This window comes from Stenella coeruleoalba (genome assembly GCF_951394435.1).
Source record: "Stenella coeruleoalba genome assembly, chromosome: 3".
In the NCBI taxonomy this organism is placed as follows: domain Eukaryota; kingdom Metazoa; phylum Chordata; class Mammalia; order Artiodactyla; family Delphinidae; genus Stenella; species Stenella coeruleoalba.
Window position 1 is genome coordinate 22,740,895 of NC_137148.1, and position 18,598 is coordinate 22,759,492.

The window sequence follows — 18,598 nt, forward strand, 5'->3', positions numbered from 1 at the left end:
AAACAATGGGCAGAAGACCTAAATAGACATTTCACCAAAGAAGACATACAGATGGCCAAGAAGTACATGAAAAGCTGCTCAACATCACTAATTATTAGAGAAATGCAAATCAAAACTACAATGCGGTATCACCTCACACCAGTTAGAATGGGCATCATCAGAAAATCTACAAAAAACAAATGCTGGAGAGGGTGTGGAGAAAAGGGAACCCTCTTGCACTGTTGCTGTGAACCTAACTTGATACAGCCACTATGGAGAACAGTATGGAGTTTCCTTAAAAAACTAAAAATAGAATTACGATATGACCCAGCAATCCCACCACTGGGCATATACCCAGAGAAAACCATAATTCAAAAAGACACATACACCCCAATGTTCATTGCAGTGCTATTTATAGCCAGGACATGGAAGCAACCTAAATGTCCATCAGCAGAGGAATGGATAAAGAAGATATGGTACATATATAGAATGGGATATTACTCAGCCATAAAAAGGAACAAAATTGGGTCATTTGTAGAGACATGCATGGACCTAGAGACTGTCATACAGAGTGAAGTTAAGTCAGAAAGAGAAAAACAAATATCGTATATTGACGCATATATGTGAATCTGAAAAAATTGGTATAGACGATCTTATTTACAAAGCAGAAACAGAGACACAGACGTAGAGAACAAATGTATGGATACCAAGCGGGAAGGAGAGAGTGGGATGAATTGGGAGATTGGGAGTGGCCAAATTCTTATAAGTGGAGTAAGAACAAAATTGGTGCATGTATGCCACTTCAAGGTTTGGCTCATATATATCTGGGTAGTCCTCTGCTCCTAATTTTACTCTGAATTATTTCCTTATGCTTCTTTTGTTGTAGGACTTTGGCTCTTATTGCTATCTAAAGGCCATGAAATTTGATTTTGCATATTTATCCCTAGTCTCTCTGGCTCTAATGTCACAACACTTAAGTTATGTTGGAACTGCTTCTACCTTAGGCATAACAAAAGATTACCTGCTACTTTCCTCCAATCACAAGGGCATATAATCCACTCCACCAACTTTTAGTGGGCCTTATCCAAACACTCCAGATAAAGTGGTCCATCCACTACATCCCTTTTGTTTATTTTTTTCTCTTTGTAAATGCTAATTTCCTTACTTGATTTACAGAAATTTCAGAAACTGATTCAGAATAAAAGAAAATAAAACCATAAATCAAGACTGTGAAGAGATGGAGAATACAAAATAAAAAAGCCAGAGATGGTGTTTATTAACAGACCCATTAAACCTATGCTCTTCAAGAAACAGGTCATATTTAGGGAAATGAAACATATCACAACAGATGAGGTAGAGGCTATTCCTTTAGTTTTTTTCATTCCTTTTTTCTTTGCCTAGAGTCAGATATTCAAGGTAATGATGAAATCTTAACATTTCTGCTATCTCAATTGTATCTTCTTATTTCTCTGACTCACTCAATATTTTTAATGATAAAACTTTATAAGAATACCTACTGAGGGAAAATTTCCTAAAAATAATTTTAAATGAAGTAATAGAGTTTAAATTGAGATAAATATGTTGATTTTGTAATTAACAAATGGGTTTTGTTCACATTAGGGAAAATAATATTTTTCCAAATTGTGTAATTTTTCTTAAAATTTAAGTAAATTACATTGAGTTTAAATCCTAAGTGTTTTATGCTCTCTTTTTAAAGAATGATAATATCGAATATAATTTCAGAGGACTGGAAGATTGTAGATAAGACACTGCTAGAATAGCCTAAAGAATATATTCTTGGGGGGGAAAAGTAGAATTTCTATTCAAATTCACCTTCTATGTGCTTCATACAAAACTGATTGTGTTCACTTTATGAATTCCCCTTGAGTTAATTAAGTTACAAGACAACCAGCTGAATAGCCTTGTTTGTTTGAGTTTTTGACATTGGTACTGTAAGTAAAATTGATTTTCTGGAGAATTTTCATTCAGTATTACCAACTGGAGTCTGGCTATCTGAGTATGAAAAACATGTTTTTTAAAATGGATGATCTACAAGGAATAAGGAAGAATGTTTTGGAAGACCACAACAATCCCCATGAATAATGCTTACATGAATAAGAAATTTGACTTCGGAATACAATGTCCCTATGTCTTTAGTAAGCTGTTGAGCAAGCCAAGGATTCTTAATTCAGAGCATATCCAGCATTTATATAAGCCCAATTTTGTACTCATTTCTTCTGTTTTCAGAGATGTATACAGCATTAGTATAAGCTCTCCAAACAATTACATAATCCAGGAACCTACAACATAATAAATAAATAAATAAATGGATCAAACCAATTTACTGTTTTTTAATTAGAGCTAAGTATACTAAAAAGAGTTAGTCAAAGTGCAAGTTATTATTAGTGGCATATAATTATCCGTGAAGTACTTAAACAGTTTTTTCTTTACTTTTAAATCATTAAGTTGCTGTAACAATCTAACTGTAGTGACCAAAGGCAGTTCTTTGTTAAATGGCACTGGAGTGTCATAGTTAATTATGATTTCCAACATTCTCCAGCAAATTCGTAGAAATGTATTTACATAATTAAAGGTTATCCATAGAGGGCATGTTCATTAGTATGCCTACAGCTGAATCCAGGAGTAGAGTGTGGAGGGACTTCCTCCCAGTGGAAACCAGAAGCCTCTTGAGTAATGATGGGGAGGGTAATCATTTATTTACCTCCCTACAGCATCTAATCCATACATTAGCATTTTTGTTCTTGGAGTTTCCATTCTGTAACCATGTGTTTCTCTAATGTGAATTGGCTAACCCACACGAATGAGTTGAGGAAAATCTCACAGATCATATAAAACAGTGGTTTTTATCCTGTGATACGTGTATCTTTGGCCTCACAGGAAAGCTTTCCAAAAACTCATGCACAGATTGTTTCAAAGGAATGTTTCTCCAGATCCTTTACCTCTGTATATACTTTTTTTCCTAGCATGACCTTCTTGACAACTACATTTCCTATTCCAACCTCCTCCTTCACAATTATCCTTCTATCATTTTCACAGCAACAAGTACATTTTACATCCCAATAAGGTGCATTGCCCTACAGTAATGTAAAAATCTCAGGACCATTAAGCAAGGAGATAATTATAATATCTAAGGACATCCTTTTACAAGCTTTATAACACTGCCACACATCTTAATTAACTGCAATTTCAATAAAATTTGCTCTTACAATTAAGCATTTTAAAAAGTTGTAATATATATAATGTTATTATGGCCAATGGTGAACCACTAATAAATGAAATGCTTTCTCAAGCCAGAATAAATGTTTTATAAAGTAAAGCCTAATTGGCACAGGAAACTTTTTTGAAATTATATGTAAATTATAAACAATTTAAATATACACAATATGTTTTGTTTAAAACATAAACATGTTTTATGTATAATATATAAAAATATTTATTGTAGGAATTCTTTGGAAAATTGAAGTTCAAAGGAAAAAATGCAAAATATATGACTACTTAACAGGAGCTTGTTTATTCTTTCAGTGGGTGATTGCAGACTTGAAATTATTAAATTCAATGCATTTGGAAGTGATGTAAAATTCAAACAATTTAAAATGTGGGAAATACATTTTTGCTTCTATTGGCATTGATGATAAAATTTTAAGAGGTCAACTTGAAAATGCATTGAGTATAAAAAATCATTTGTGATTTCAAGAGAAAAAAATAATTAAAGATCAATGATCCAGAGGCCATTCTCTTTGCCTAATCTGCCTGTTCTCTGCTCTCTGGTTATTGCTTTAATCTTTTCACAAACACTGTGGCTTCGTAGCAGCTCCTAGTGTTATTTGGTTCCCTTGATGGGCAAACATGTTTAGATTCATTTTGCAAACCTTGATATTGGTTGCAATCTTTCTCTAAATGTATACCATGGGGAGCAGGGACCCTGATTTCAACGTTCTGGCATTGATATTCTAGGTTTATTAAAAACTAATCTCTGACTGCCAGGGCAGAGAACCTGTACAATGGCTACAGCTGGGTCATACTTGAATTACTTTAGAAGTTCCATCTTCCATCCTTGAATAACAACTTTTCCTCACTCTCTAATATTTTAAACTTTTTAGCTTTAAATGAATATTACAGTTGTTATTTAATATGTTCTGGATAGTTGTCATTCACCAGAAAATGTCATTGATGATTACATTATTTGAATCTATGAAAAAAATATCAATTATATAAGATAAATGCACATTAGCAATGAATTAGGTACTTCAGATGGAAGATAAAAAGAAACTATTTTTAAAAAGTGCAATTTGATTTGGAGATCTAGGGAGATAAAATATATATCCAGCTAAGGGTATCTGAGAGTAATTGATGGAGATGTTTAAGCTAGGATTTGAGTAAAAAAAGTAACAATATCTAACATTTATTGAGCCCTTACTATATACCAAGTATTTTTTATTATTTAGGTAGGACATGGGTTATTACTATTTTTATCCCCATTTTATACATGAGGAATCTAGTCTTTGAAAGATTAAATAACTTATCCAAGTTCTACGAGTCACAATCAAAAGTCAATTGGATTTCAGACTACCTTGCGACCATATCTTAGAATTTACCAGTGGAGTGAAATACATAAACACTGGCAGGAAGAAAGGAAGGAAAGTGATACAGTTTGCCTGATACCTAATGTTATGCATAATAGAGCAATAGACATCACAACTGTAAAGTTACTGAGCCCAATTTGACAGTGCTGACATGAGTTTGTGTTTATCAAGATCAATGTGATTTCATAGTCATCTACATCAAAGGGAACAGAAAATCTACATTTTATGAACATGTCAAACAAACATATTACTTTCTCTTTTCTCCATATATTAAGTACATTTCCAAAATATTATTATCAATATTTCATTTAAATTATTATGTTAATCTTTAAAGGCCCAAAGTTTTATGTAATGTAAAATGTGAAATTCAGTGAATGAGAAGTATTAGTTATCAACAGCACCTACTTAAACACAAATTTTGGCAGATACTTAAATCCTGATAAGAAAGTATAGATGACCCTTGTAGTGATTATATAGCTTTTAAATTAATATAATGTGGTCTTTTAAAAAAGATTAGTTAAGTTACTATTTTCAAAGTAAAATTATATGTAGAGAAAGCACTGCAAATACATGTATGATTTACAAGCAGTTGAAAATACCAACAGATCTCAAACCTTGAAAAGATAGTCATCTCCTGTTACCTAACTCAGGATTTGATCATTTGCGACCAGGAGGTTGGGAAGCCACAAATTGCAAATAACCCTCTACTACTATGAACCCTTGTCAGATTATCCTTTTGCCCACATTTTATAATATAATTTAAAAATCTTTATAATAAATCTGTAGTAAAAGATTAACCCACAATGTCCCATCTGAGGTCTTTGGTATAAACACAAGCACAAAGTTTAAAAAAAGCATAGTAAATATTCAGGTGATATGAAATATGACACCAAATGCAAAGTGACTTTATTCCCAGCAATTGAGTTCCTACACAATGAGCAATTTAACATGTGTTCTATGAATCTCCTGGACTCAACTCCCACATCAGAGAGAAAGTGCAGATCAAGGTAGTGTAATGGGTCCCACCAAATTCAGTGTGTGCCTTAGATTTTAAAAAAGAAGCTCTGAGGCAGGGTTACTCTTAGAGAGTGAGAAGAAGGTCTTGCACAATCTCCACCGAGAGCCAGCTAATTGCAGCAGATACACAGATGCTTTCTTAATTCAAATGTACAGAAAAAATTACAATGATATAATATTTGTACAAGCCATTGAGAGACTTGTGCTATAATACATTGAGGGTTTGTGGGCAAGCATTGGGTCTTATACACAGATTCCTTCTTGATAAGTGAGTACAGTCTTTGGCTTTCATTACTGTAACAAAAAGGATAAGAAATTCCATAAAAAGTAGGTTTACTGGAGAGAGAAGGAAGACAAATATTAACAGAGGATTTCCCTACTCTTAGATTTAGATACTGCCCTATATGAGATTCCTGGAAACATACCTTTATATCTCTCTCTCTTTTTAAACACTTTCATATATGTCTTTGGACTTACCAGCTACTTTTTTTCTTTTTAATTGAAGTGTAGTTGATTTACAATACTGTGTTAAATTCAGGTGTAGAGCATAGTGATTCAGTTTTTCTTTCAGATTATATTCCATTATATGTTATTATAAGATATTAAATATAATTGCCATGTACTATACAGTAAATCCTTGTTGCTTATCTACTTTATGTATAGCAGTTTGTCTCTATTAATCCCATACTCCTAATTTGTCCCTCCCTCCCTCCCTCTCCCCTTTGGTAACCTTAATTTTGTTTTCTGTGTCTGTAAGTCTGTTTCTATTTTGTACATAGATTCATTTGTATTATTTTTTAAATTCCACATATAAGTGATATCATATAGTGTTTGTCTTTCTCTGTCTAACTTACTTCACTGAGTATAATATTGTCTGGGTCCATTCATGTTGGTTCAAATTACAATATTTCATTCTTTTTTATGGCTGAGTGTATTCCATTGTGTGTGTGTGTGTGTGTGTGTGTGTGTGTGTGTGTGTGTGTATAATACATATATACACATACCACATGTTCTTAAGCCAGTCGTCTGTTGATCGGCACTTGGGTTGTTTCCATGTCTTGGCTATTGTAAATAGTGCTGCTGTGAACATTTAGGTGCATGTATCTTTTTGTATTAGAATTTTTGTTTTCTTCTGGGTATATACTCAGGAGTAGGATTGCTGGATCATATGGAAGCTCTATGGTTAGTTTTTTAAGGAACCTCCACACTATTTTCCATAGTGGCACACCAGTTTACATTCCCAGCATTTATTATTTATAGACTTTTTGATGATGGCCATTCTGACTGGTGTGAGGTGTTACCTCATTGTGGTTTTGAGTTGCATTTTGCTAATAATTACCATTGTTGAGTATCTTTTCATGTTCCTGTTGGCCATCTGTGTGTCTTTTTTTTTCTTTTGGAATTTTATTTCATTTTTTTTTTATACAGCAGGTTCTTATTGGTTATCCATTTTATACATATTCATCTGTGTGTCTTCTTTGGAAAAATGTTATTTAGGTCTTTTGCCCATATTTTGTTTGGGTTTTTTTTTCCCAACATTATGTTCTATGAGCTGTTTGTATATTTTGGATACACACACTGTATATATATTTAGAATGACCCCTTGTCAGTTGCATCATTTGCAAATATTTTCTTCCATTCCATAGGTTGTCTTTTCATTTTGTTGATGGTTTCCTTTGCTGTGCAAAAGCTTTAAATTGGATTATGTCCGATTTGTTTATTTTTGCTTTTATTTCTTTTGCCTTGGGAGACTGATCTAAGAAAACATTGCTACGATTTTCAGAGAATGTTTTGCCTGTGTTCTCTTCTAGGAGTTTTATGTGTCACATCTTATATTTAGGTCTTTAAATCATTTTGATTTTATATTTGTATAAGGTGTGAGGGAGTGTTCTAATTTCATTGATTCACATGTCATGAACTTACCAGCTACTTTTACAGCTATGCATTTTGACACAGACTTAATATAATTCTGGAGATCACTGGTGCACAGGTTCAAATCTTGTGTGGTTTCTAAGGCACTACACCCATCACTGGTTCCTGAGACACTGAAGATGGCCTCAAGGGGACCCAGTCAATAATAAGGGAGAGAGTTATTTCCAGGAGTGAGGAGAGAGATAACTTGCAGAAGGAGTCTTAGTTTATGTGAGATGAATCGTAACCCCCCCCCGAAATCTGACAATTACCATTGATTACCAAGATAGAACTAGATTACTTTTAGAGGAGAACACAAAGTCTCAGAGAAGATGAGTTACTTTCAAAGTGGCAACAGGATAGTAATTGTTAGGATGACTATATTTCAGTCACACCTGATGCATTTGATAACAAAAGGAAGATGCTTAAAATAATTACTAAGTATTAAATCTATGGCTTGCCCCAAATAGGACTATCATGCACAAATTAGGTGTTTTTTTTTTAAACCAGCTTGAAAGGTGTGATTTTCCAGACAGAAGTCCCTCTCAAGTTCTGAAACCTTCACTTAGGACCCCAGGCTAGAAAAGATCTCAAGGATAGACATGGAAACTACTATATGTCACCCATTTCTGGGTTATACCATCTGAACTCTAAGGCTTCTAAAAGCAATGCAGACAGGATCATATGCGTCCTGTAGAACTGAAGGTACCTTGACCATCTGTTCTCTTCCTCAAGAGAATCCCAGGTCAGGTTACAGATCAGGGGATTAATTATTCTCTAGCAGATATAGGAGCTTAAATATATACTAGGACCTAGAGCTTAGGCTGAAAGTTTTTCATTAAATCGTTACTTTAAAACCAATCTTTAAATTTTATCAAATCTAATACTTACTAGCTTGTATCTTAAATGTAAATTTATGCAAGTAGACATATTAAACTCTCCCTTCACTGGATGTTATTTAATATAGAATTTTGTGGAACTACTATTCAAATTATTTTGTAAATCCTCACATAAACTGATAGCAATATATAGAATGAAATGAAAAGTTATGTGCAAAATTGGTATATGTGCCTTGAGATTAAATTTGTCATGTTTGTGGAAGTTTAAAGATTATTTCGTTGTTTTTCAAAGTTTTAATCATAGATACCATTTGGCCCAAGTACTATTATAGCACTGATATAAATACTGTTATAACTAAATACTTACATTTTTATTTAGATTTTTAGACTTTAATTTGAGGAGGGGATTTACTGGCTTCAAGGATATAAGTATCTGAAAAACTTTTGGTATTTTTAACCAATGAAATCTTATTGTATTTAAATTACATGCAACTATTCTTTTTAAAAAATTCAGTGATCTTAATATAGTCACAGATTTGTGCTCATATCTCCATAATCTCATTTTAGAATATTTTCATCATCCCCAAAAGCAATCCTGGAACCAACAGCAATCACTTTCCCTTCCCTCCTCTCTCCAACCCCTGGCAGCTATGAATCTACTTTCTGTCTCTATGGACTTGCCTATTCTGGACATTTCATTTAAATGGCCTTGTTATTATTTTTAAAACTTTTCTCACCACTGGTTATTGTTCAAAGATTATTTCAATAGAATCCAAAGAAAATCACTGCACTAAATCAAATTAGCACCATTTTACCATTCTACAATTATAGACATAGAAGAAAAAGTATGCTATTTTCTATACTTTATAAAAAGAAATAGGTAAATATAATTATTATAAAAATAAAATAACAAGCAGTAAAATATAATATTGTGAAAAGGAAAAGGAACAGTTTGAGTATGCTTACTAAACCTTATTCAAAGCTCCCTGAAGAACAGCTATCGTTTCTTTCCTGGGATAATTCTTCCTCACTCACATTACTGCCCATGTAAGCCCCTAGCACTTTAATTCACAACTAAAGATTCCATGCCAGTCCCTTTACTTAACACAGTAGGAAAGAATTAACTTATGCATTTCAATAATATGTTGTACTTAATTCCACTTTTCCCCAATTTAAGCTGCTTTTCTTAAATATTGCATAAGCCAGTGGTAATTTGATTTCATTTAAATTATATACATTAGTACCACTGAAATTAATCTCAATACAGCATTTAAAAATAATTAGAAGAGAAGCAGACTGGGAGTAACAAAACACATACCAAAATCATATGGCTCCCTAAGAAAGAATAGTATTTAGAAATAATTACATTTAGGGAGGAAAACAAGCCTAATCTGTATTCCGTTTAAACTGTGGGCTATAGGTTACCATGCTACATAAAAGAAAGTTAAAATAATTATTCAGGAAAAAAATGATATACATTCGTGTGTGTGTGCACATGTGTATAACACTTTAATTCTTTTATTTAAACTTTGAATTTAGTGATGATGAATTCCTTTTCTTACCTTTCATACTTTTGGAGAATCTCTATAGATTTTATATCCTGGAACAATACACAAAGGCCCAGTTACTCTAATAAGTAAATGCTGTGTGCTATAGTAAAAGTAAATTGACCAGGTCAAGTTAATTGACTTCTAATCTTCATTTTAGTACAACTGGCCAAATGATGTCATTTGACCTCTCAAACTGTTTCATTTCTGAAATGTTAAGCTCTGTGTCATTTCAGCATTTCTCAAACACAGATCCATTTTCTCCCTCATGTAATATAGAAGACATTTGAAAATGTTAGTTAGATAATCTCTAAGTTCCTTTGACTTTACTTTTTGTTTGTTGACCAGACTTATAACGTGTTGGAAAGTATACAACCTTAAAGCAATTTCTAGTCATATACCACAAGTGAAAACTTTACTTTTTTCGTAGAATTTCAGGGTTAGTAAACTGCTTTCAATATTGTTCACATACAAAAGATACTAAATGTTTCTTTTGATTGGTATAAAAAATGAGTAAAGGTGAAAACTATTTTGACTATATTTTAGACATGTAGGGTAACTACATAATTTATTGCCTAAACCAGAGCTCTTTTGAGACGGAAATGAGGTGTTAATAAAGCATACACTAGAAGACAGTAGTTAAATGAGAATGTCCTGGGAAATCTGAGGTATATGTTCACCCTATTTGCAAACAGATAGGTAGGCAGAAAGCAAAATAATCTTACAGGGGAAACTAGCACCTATCAGATGTATCAATGAGCACACCAATTTGAATATTTCTGTTAGCTTCTCAGGAAAGATTGATCTCACTGGACACAGTGTTTTGTTGTTGTTGTTTGGCATTCAGTCTGTTTCCAAACATCACTTACAACCGACTGTCAATGTAAATATCATAATCAATCCAGGTAATATCAAGGCAGCATTCTGGTTCTCCCTCACCCAGCATAAAGAAATAAGATCTCTATCTGGAATGTTTCAAACTCACCACTCACACAAATACATTTATGATTTCTTTTACTCAAAAAATATGTATATGTATTATATATATTTTAATTGAATTATCTTTAAAACATTACATTATACTGTATTTAGGTATATTATTTTTAATTTTTATATTATAAAAGTCATGTATGACAATGATACTGTCACATAGAAACTTTGAAAGAAAGGGGGGAAATGTTTACTTGTTTGTAGATAAACGTATCGTCAGATCATCACTCTCATGGGAATTAATCCTTGCATCCTCAATCTTAATGACATGTTGTCAGCATATTGCCAAGAAAGTGACACATACATAATGTGAATGACAAGAACCATTAATGCGTTTCAAAATGTAGAGCTAAGTGGTAAGGCATAATCCATTGTCTCTCATTGCTACACATGCTAGTCCTTAAAAGATATAAAGAGGCTAATTAAGAAGGACTAGGGTTAATAGTACTTCTAGTGATCTTGGAGGAATGGTGCAACTTAAATTTTCAAAAATATATACAAAGTTACTTCTATCATTACTTCAACACATTAATTTGGACTGAAATAGCTAAATTAGGATCCTCAGTTTTTATTTGAACATCTTTACAAATAACTTTTGCTCATTATCATATCTAAGCTCATAATATCCCCATTTGATATATAAGAAAGAAAACTGAACCACAATATGGAGGATTATGAGGATGCTTAAATGAAAATAATAAAAATAAATATAATTTTTATGGTAATGAGATTTAAATGTGCTACAAAATTTAGTAGTAAAGACTTTGCAGTGTTTTTCCCAGCTCAGGGTACCATAGATTTTTTTGCTTCATGTTCCTATATTTGTTGCCTCAAGTAATCTTCTTTTTTCACAATGTATTTGGACACACTATGGAAAATCAAATAAAGAAAATATATCCTGGCCGCATTGTGTGTTAGATGCTTGAAGGACATAAATAACCAAGGAATCTTTTCTATCTGTTCACTTGTTTAATCCTGTAGTCACAAAATAAAAGCTGTATTATATGTACAGTACTGTATTCTCTAAATTTCACCAAAAATGATTGTTCAATACTCTCTGGTAATGAGTTTAAGTACTCCTCAAGCCTAAAATCAATTTATTACCATTTAATTTATATTGTCGTTGTGTCTTGTGTGTGTCTTTAGCTGGAGAGAAGAAACACTGTTCCTGTTCGTAAAGAACTCAGAATTTCATAGGAAATTATATATGCAATCAAGTCAAAAAACATTGTGATGTTCACAACGATAAGGGTAGCATAGAGAGAACAAAGAATAACTTTGCCTTTAGTAAGGTGTATTGCATGAGTTGCATATAAGCCTCCATCTGGAAAAAGATATTTAAACCATGTAATACCAATAAAGAATCATGATCCAAAAACTAAAAATATCTGCTACATATTATTGAGGGGAATACAAATAAATCAACTTACAAGTGTAAAGTTATGATCATGTAAACCGCAGGAGAGAATATCTGAAATCCCAATGAACATATGAATATGTGAACTTCACCAGTAATCAGGGAACTGCAAATTAAAACAAGGAAGGAGTATAATTTCTCACTTAACTGATTGGCAAAAACAACCAACCAACAACAAAAAAAAGTTGACAACAGAAATGTTGCTCTAGTAATACTAACCTTGGCAGTAACAAGAAGCAAAGTGATTTCCTATGCATTCCTGATGAATTTGAAAATTACTACACTAATTTGAGGAGCAATTTAGCAATACCACATTAATGCGAAGAATTGCATTGCCTACTCATTTATACAATGTATATACAAAAAGACAAGTATAAGATATATTTGTAATAGCTATCAATTGTGAACGATATAAATGTCCATTAACAAGAGAAACTATATATACCTGTGTATATATTTCTATATTTATTTATGGAATGGGATAGTATTCCATAGTTAAGCTAAAAGAAATCAACATAGTATTTAGAGAAACGAATAGCATAAAAATAGAAACAATTTGATTCCATTTATATAAAGTATTAATATATGAAAAATAATAGCATATGTATTCTAACTGATCAGTATATACATATGAGAAACTATAAAGACATTCAGGGACATAATCTTCGCATTAGATTCCTAGGGATGCTGCAACAGAGTGTCACAAGTTGAGTGGCTTAAAATAACAGAAATTTATTCTGTCATAGAACTGATGACTAGAACTCCGAAATCAACTTAGCAGGGCTGTGCTCCTTCTGAAAGCTCCAGGGAAGAATACTTCTTTACCTCTTCTGTCTTCTTTTCATTGAAGGCGGTCCCTGGCATTTTTTGGCTTGTAGCTGCATCACACCAATTTCTGCCTTGGCCATCACATGGTCATCTTGATTCTGTGTGTGTCTGTCTGCTTGTGTGTGTTTTTCTCTTTAAGAGGAGCCAGTCATTACATTTAGGGTCCACCCTAATCTCATTTTAACTTGATTACGTCTCAAAGATTTTATTTCTGAAAAAGGTCTCATTCACTGGGAAAGGGGGCTTCTGCGTCTATTTGGAGGGGTCACAACTCCGTCCACAACAACACATATATCTATAACCTCAGAATTCAGAAAAGAATTTAGAAAAGACAGGAATGTGGGATTGGATAGTACCAAGGTATTTCTAAAGTTTATTGTTAACTGAATGGTTGGCACTTATATAGTCATTTTATTTAGGGTGATCAAATAATTTATTGTCAAAACTAAGCCACTTCAGGGAGTGAACTGGATGTAGTTAGCCATTACTCATAAATCATAGTCCTAAATCAGAATCATCCCAGGCAACCCAAAATGTGTGGACATTTCAGTATTTTTTTATTTTTATATCCATAATGTTTCAAAGTAAGAAGATATTTTATTCAGATTAATTCACAACAGTGGATCATGGCTTTTTCACAAATGAGAAAATGTTCAGATAGTGCACTTTGACACACACAGTGTGTTAATAAATATTTTTTGAATGAAAACTTTGAGTGAATACAGGTGAAAGACCACATGTAGCACAGAAGTGGGAATCGTGCTTTATTTTGCTTATCTACAGTAAGGCCATAATATATTCTTTCCATAAGCATAAGGAATAAGAACTTGCACATTATTTAGAAATTTAGTTATGTATTGTTTTAAAATGTTATGATGATGACTCTGAACCACAAGTATATCCCCATTTTAGTTATTGTTCTGTCTCCTTAAACATTCCTCCCATTGACTCTTATATTAAATGAAATCTCCCATGACAGGTCAAAAATTCTCCCAAACTCCAAAACTTCTCTATGGTTTGGTAATGAATTCGTTAAAGATAATGGAAATTCAAGTCTTATATTTATCCAGATACTTTAATCTCAGCAACATTTTATTCAGCCTACCCTGGTGGCATCATCTACATCTTTTTATATTCCCTGTCACCTTTTAGAAAGATCTTACTGAGTAAGCAGACAAGGCAATTCTAGATACTTCTAATTAACCAGAAGCAGCGCTTTCATGAGTGTGTGTTGGGGGAGGGGAGTTGGCAGGAAGGAGAAAAAGGATATGGGAATAATGTTTATGCAAATAATGTATAAACTCAAAATAATGTCTATTCGAAGGTGATACATTGACATGACTTATCAAGGCTGAATGAAACATTTTACATTAAGAAAATTGAAAGCAAGACCGTAAAACCTGTAGAGAAGGTGGTCAAAACATGGCACCTTTATATTCAGTTGTTACCTTCACCAACAGTGGGGAAAGTCCCGTACCCTTAACCTCACTGGGTCATTTGTGGAGTTTTCCTGTGATATTGGAACCTGGGTACAATTTGGCAACTATTTATTTATCCTTGACAGATGAGAAACAGATTTTTCACACATGAGCTGATACCATTGGGAAAGTCCTTCTCTCTCATCTGAATAACACTATGAAGGTAATTTACAATTGGTCATATTTTTAAATTGAAGAAATGTTTTCTTAATGACTATTTCTATCTGAAAACGTGATATGCCTAGTTTGAGAAGGAAGCAGCTATAGTCATCTATTTATTATACTCATTCACCTTCAAGCACATGTGCACATGCCTTTTCAGATTTGCAGAGTGGGCATTTGAATATTATTCTCTGTTGCGAGCAAATAGTAAGGAAAAATGTCTCATTTTCTTCTCCCCTGCTCTATGATTGCTCGTTAGTAGTTTAACACTTATGTATTCACATAAAAGAGGTGTCCATGTTCTCAATTGAGAGAAATTACAAAACAAACAAAAAAAATCAAACAAAAAAAATCAAAATTATAGATTTTTGTTTGATTTTGCTAAGTGCATTTTTCTGCTAAAACCTTTTTCTATATTGAGAACTTCAAAAGCTAGTCAATCTAAACTTCTAAGGAAAATTGTTTATATGTCTAACTGAGCAATAAATGTAGAGGAGCATTATTCTAATCATGTTGACAAGTGAATTTGTAATCAATAAATTAATTCAATTCCGGATAACTAGCATAATAAGTATGGCTTTGCATAAAATACTCAAGGGAAAAATATGAAATACTAAGAGTACCGAGAATAACTAATTGGTATTACAATTTTCACTTTATTTTCAATAGCAATTTGTATTATTCAAGCATATCCACCAGCATTATCTCGGTTATGTTATTTTTACATAATTGTACCTCTAATTTTATGCCAAATCACAAAATTAAGTTCAAAGAAATTTTCTCTGAAATTAAAAATGTGACTTAGACATTCTCTATATGTATTATGAAGATTTTTTATTGTTTTTCTTTTTTTGAGGTTTGTAAATACCTTGAAATAGGTCAAAATATATAAAAAATTTATGCAGTGAGTCTTCTTTTAGTACAAGGGAAATACCAGCATGTAAAAGTTTAGTCACATTCCTCTGACCATGATAATATCTTATATTTGAATAGAATTTTGACTAAACTAATAATAAGGCATCCATATTTTTGTGGCAAATCTACTTCTGCATTGTTTATAAAGTGATCTGTGCCTGTCTATAGATCTACAAAGTCTGACGGTGCTGCAGTTATGGACATTTTTGGTAGATGGCCCTCTTGACTCTCATCTTTCTGTGGCCATGGAAACTCACAAGAAGATTATCACGAGGTTGACATAGCAGAAGACAGCATACTTTCTGGAATTCCTTGATTCATAATCTTTCTGTAGCTCTTTCCATTGTCAAGAGAATATTAAGAAAAAATTAGCAACTCTAACCAAGTTAGTAAAATAATTCTCTCACATGTTGCGGTGCACAGATCCCAATGTGATCTTCAATGTCCCATCTCCTGGTATCTTCTCCCTTGTTTTATTTCATCCTCTGGGGTGTGGACAAGACCACCTGCTTCTAGTAAATCCCTTGATTTGATTACATTATATGACAAAGAAAACAGGATATCACTCCTATGATTTCATTATGTTATAAATAAGACTCCATCACAGTGACTGTAGTAGAAGATTCTCCTTGCTGGCTTAATGAAGGGAGCAGTCATGTTGAGGAAGCTCATAGAGCAAGGAAGTGCAGGTGGTCACCAGGAACTCTGAGCAGCCTCTGGGCCCTGAGGGTGGCCTCCAGCCAACAGCCAGTAAAATCCGAGGCCATAAATGAATTGTGCCAAAAACTTGAAGAAGCTTGGAGACAGATTCTTCCCTAGCCAAGCCTACAGATGAGAACATAGGTCAGCTGCCACCTTGAGTGCAGCCTTGTGAGACTCTAAGCAGAGTGCCTATCAGAGCTGTGCTGGGACTCCTGAACCATCATGAAACAAAAATATGTGTGCTATTTTAAGCCAATAAGTTTGTGTTGTGATAATTATTTGTTCAGCAAGAGAATATCAATACACGTATTATATAATAATAAATACCTATATCCAAATTGAAGTATAATATACCAAAAGATATCCAGTAGTTAGATCCATTTGTATATGGGTAATTGTTTTCTTATCTTTCTTGATAATCATTGCCACAAATGGGTTTAATAAAAAAATTGATTTTTTTCAGCCATCTTAAACACACACACTTGACCAGGCCACAGAAACGTCAGGTCTGTAATATCCTGAGTCCAAATAGATCTTATAAAGCTGTTTGGTAAGAGAAAAAATGGTAGGGTGGGAAATGCCACATGTGTGGAGCAAATTTAGGAATAAGTATCAGGAATATAGCAAGTGGAAGGTTCAAAGCTGCTTCGAACTGCACTCCCCATCCCCCACTCAACCCAGGCCAAACTTATTAAATCAGAAAATTTTTCTGCCCAATGTTCTGGAACTTCAAACCTCATGGACCAGAATCCATTTTTTAACAATCTAAATATATCCATGTGGGTAAGAGTACACTCATTTTTTTTAATAACTTACCAAAAAAAGCATTTTGGACTCCCAGTTATGCAAATCAACCTACATAAAAATGTACATTTTTAAAACATAAGATTATTAATTTGGGTATGACATACTGAGATATTTATTCAAAGATATATTTTACAAATGCTAGTCTACTGAAGATCAATATATTTTAAATGTGTTCATCTCAGAAACAGACTGTGAAATAAACATGGACTGCCTATCGAAAACAACATGTGTTTCCTGTCAAACTAGGCTATCGATTAGGCGGTATGAAAACTTTCAGCTTCTATACATGCCACAGATCTGCTAAAAGTATACTATATGATTGGAAAGTGCTATAGAAAACAAATAGCCTTTGACAAACAGTGCACTTATAATACAGCTGACCTCTGTTAATCAGATAATAGACTAGAATAGCAGTTTTCTGGTGTAGTTTGGACTGCAATTTTTGAAGGAAGAAGAAACAAATGAAAAGTGTGAAACTGATGCTACCTAATTTTTTCTCATTGAAGGTATTTCTGCCATATGTTCTGTGCTCAGTATCCACATGGATTGACCATTGCTATTTCTGTCTTTATCCAGCTCACTGGGCCATACCAGAGCAAATGCATATACTTGGGACTCTTATCCAAGCATTCAATTTTAATACATTGATCCAATGTTTTTGGTCTATGAGTGGATGTTGTACAACAGCCTTTCTCTTGGCCAACTGCCTCTTTTCTTTTATAAAAAATTTCTGTGAACATTTTTCTTTTGTAAATTTTCTTTTGTAAAGAAATTTGCTTAGTAAATTTTGTTGAATAAATTTAAATTTCCTTAAGTAAATGAAATATGTGGTGAACATATATTTGAATTTCTCAGAATCCTAAAATATCTTGATGATAGGTAGACTAAAACAAGATTTTTAAATGAAATAAATCCATTTATTTTATTTCTAAATAAAATCATGTATTTTATTTTAATGAAATATATTAATAAATGTCCTCAATGTCATTATTTAAATATAAAATAAAGGAATATTTAGAAAAACCTGAACAGAAGAGAACAGTAATTTAAATGAGCAATTACTATGTATTATCATTATAAAATAAATAAACATATGAAGTTATCTGCATTAAGGATAGATAGGCAGTAGAGCCTCACTTTGTGCTAGCCATATCATGTCTATAATAGAGTAAAACACTGTAAGAATTCAAACTGTAATAAAATATCATTAGGACTCCAGTCATCCACCTAGCCCAAATCTCTGGGGTCCAAGATAATGCTCTTATTTTGAGGGAATATTGAGAAAGACACAGATATGAGAAAGCAAGGCCTGGAAATTTGCTCTTCTTGGGAATCTCATCTTGAATGTTCACAAGACAGTGAGACAGTCCCAGAGTCCCTGGAGGTATATGTTATTATTTAT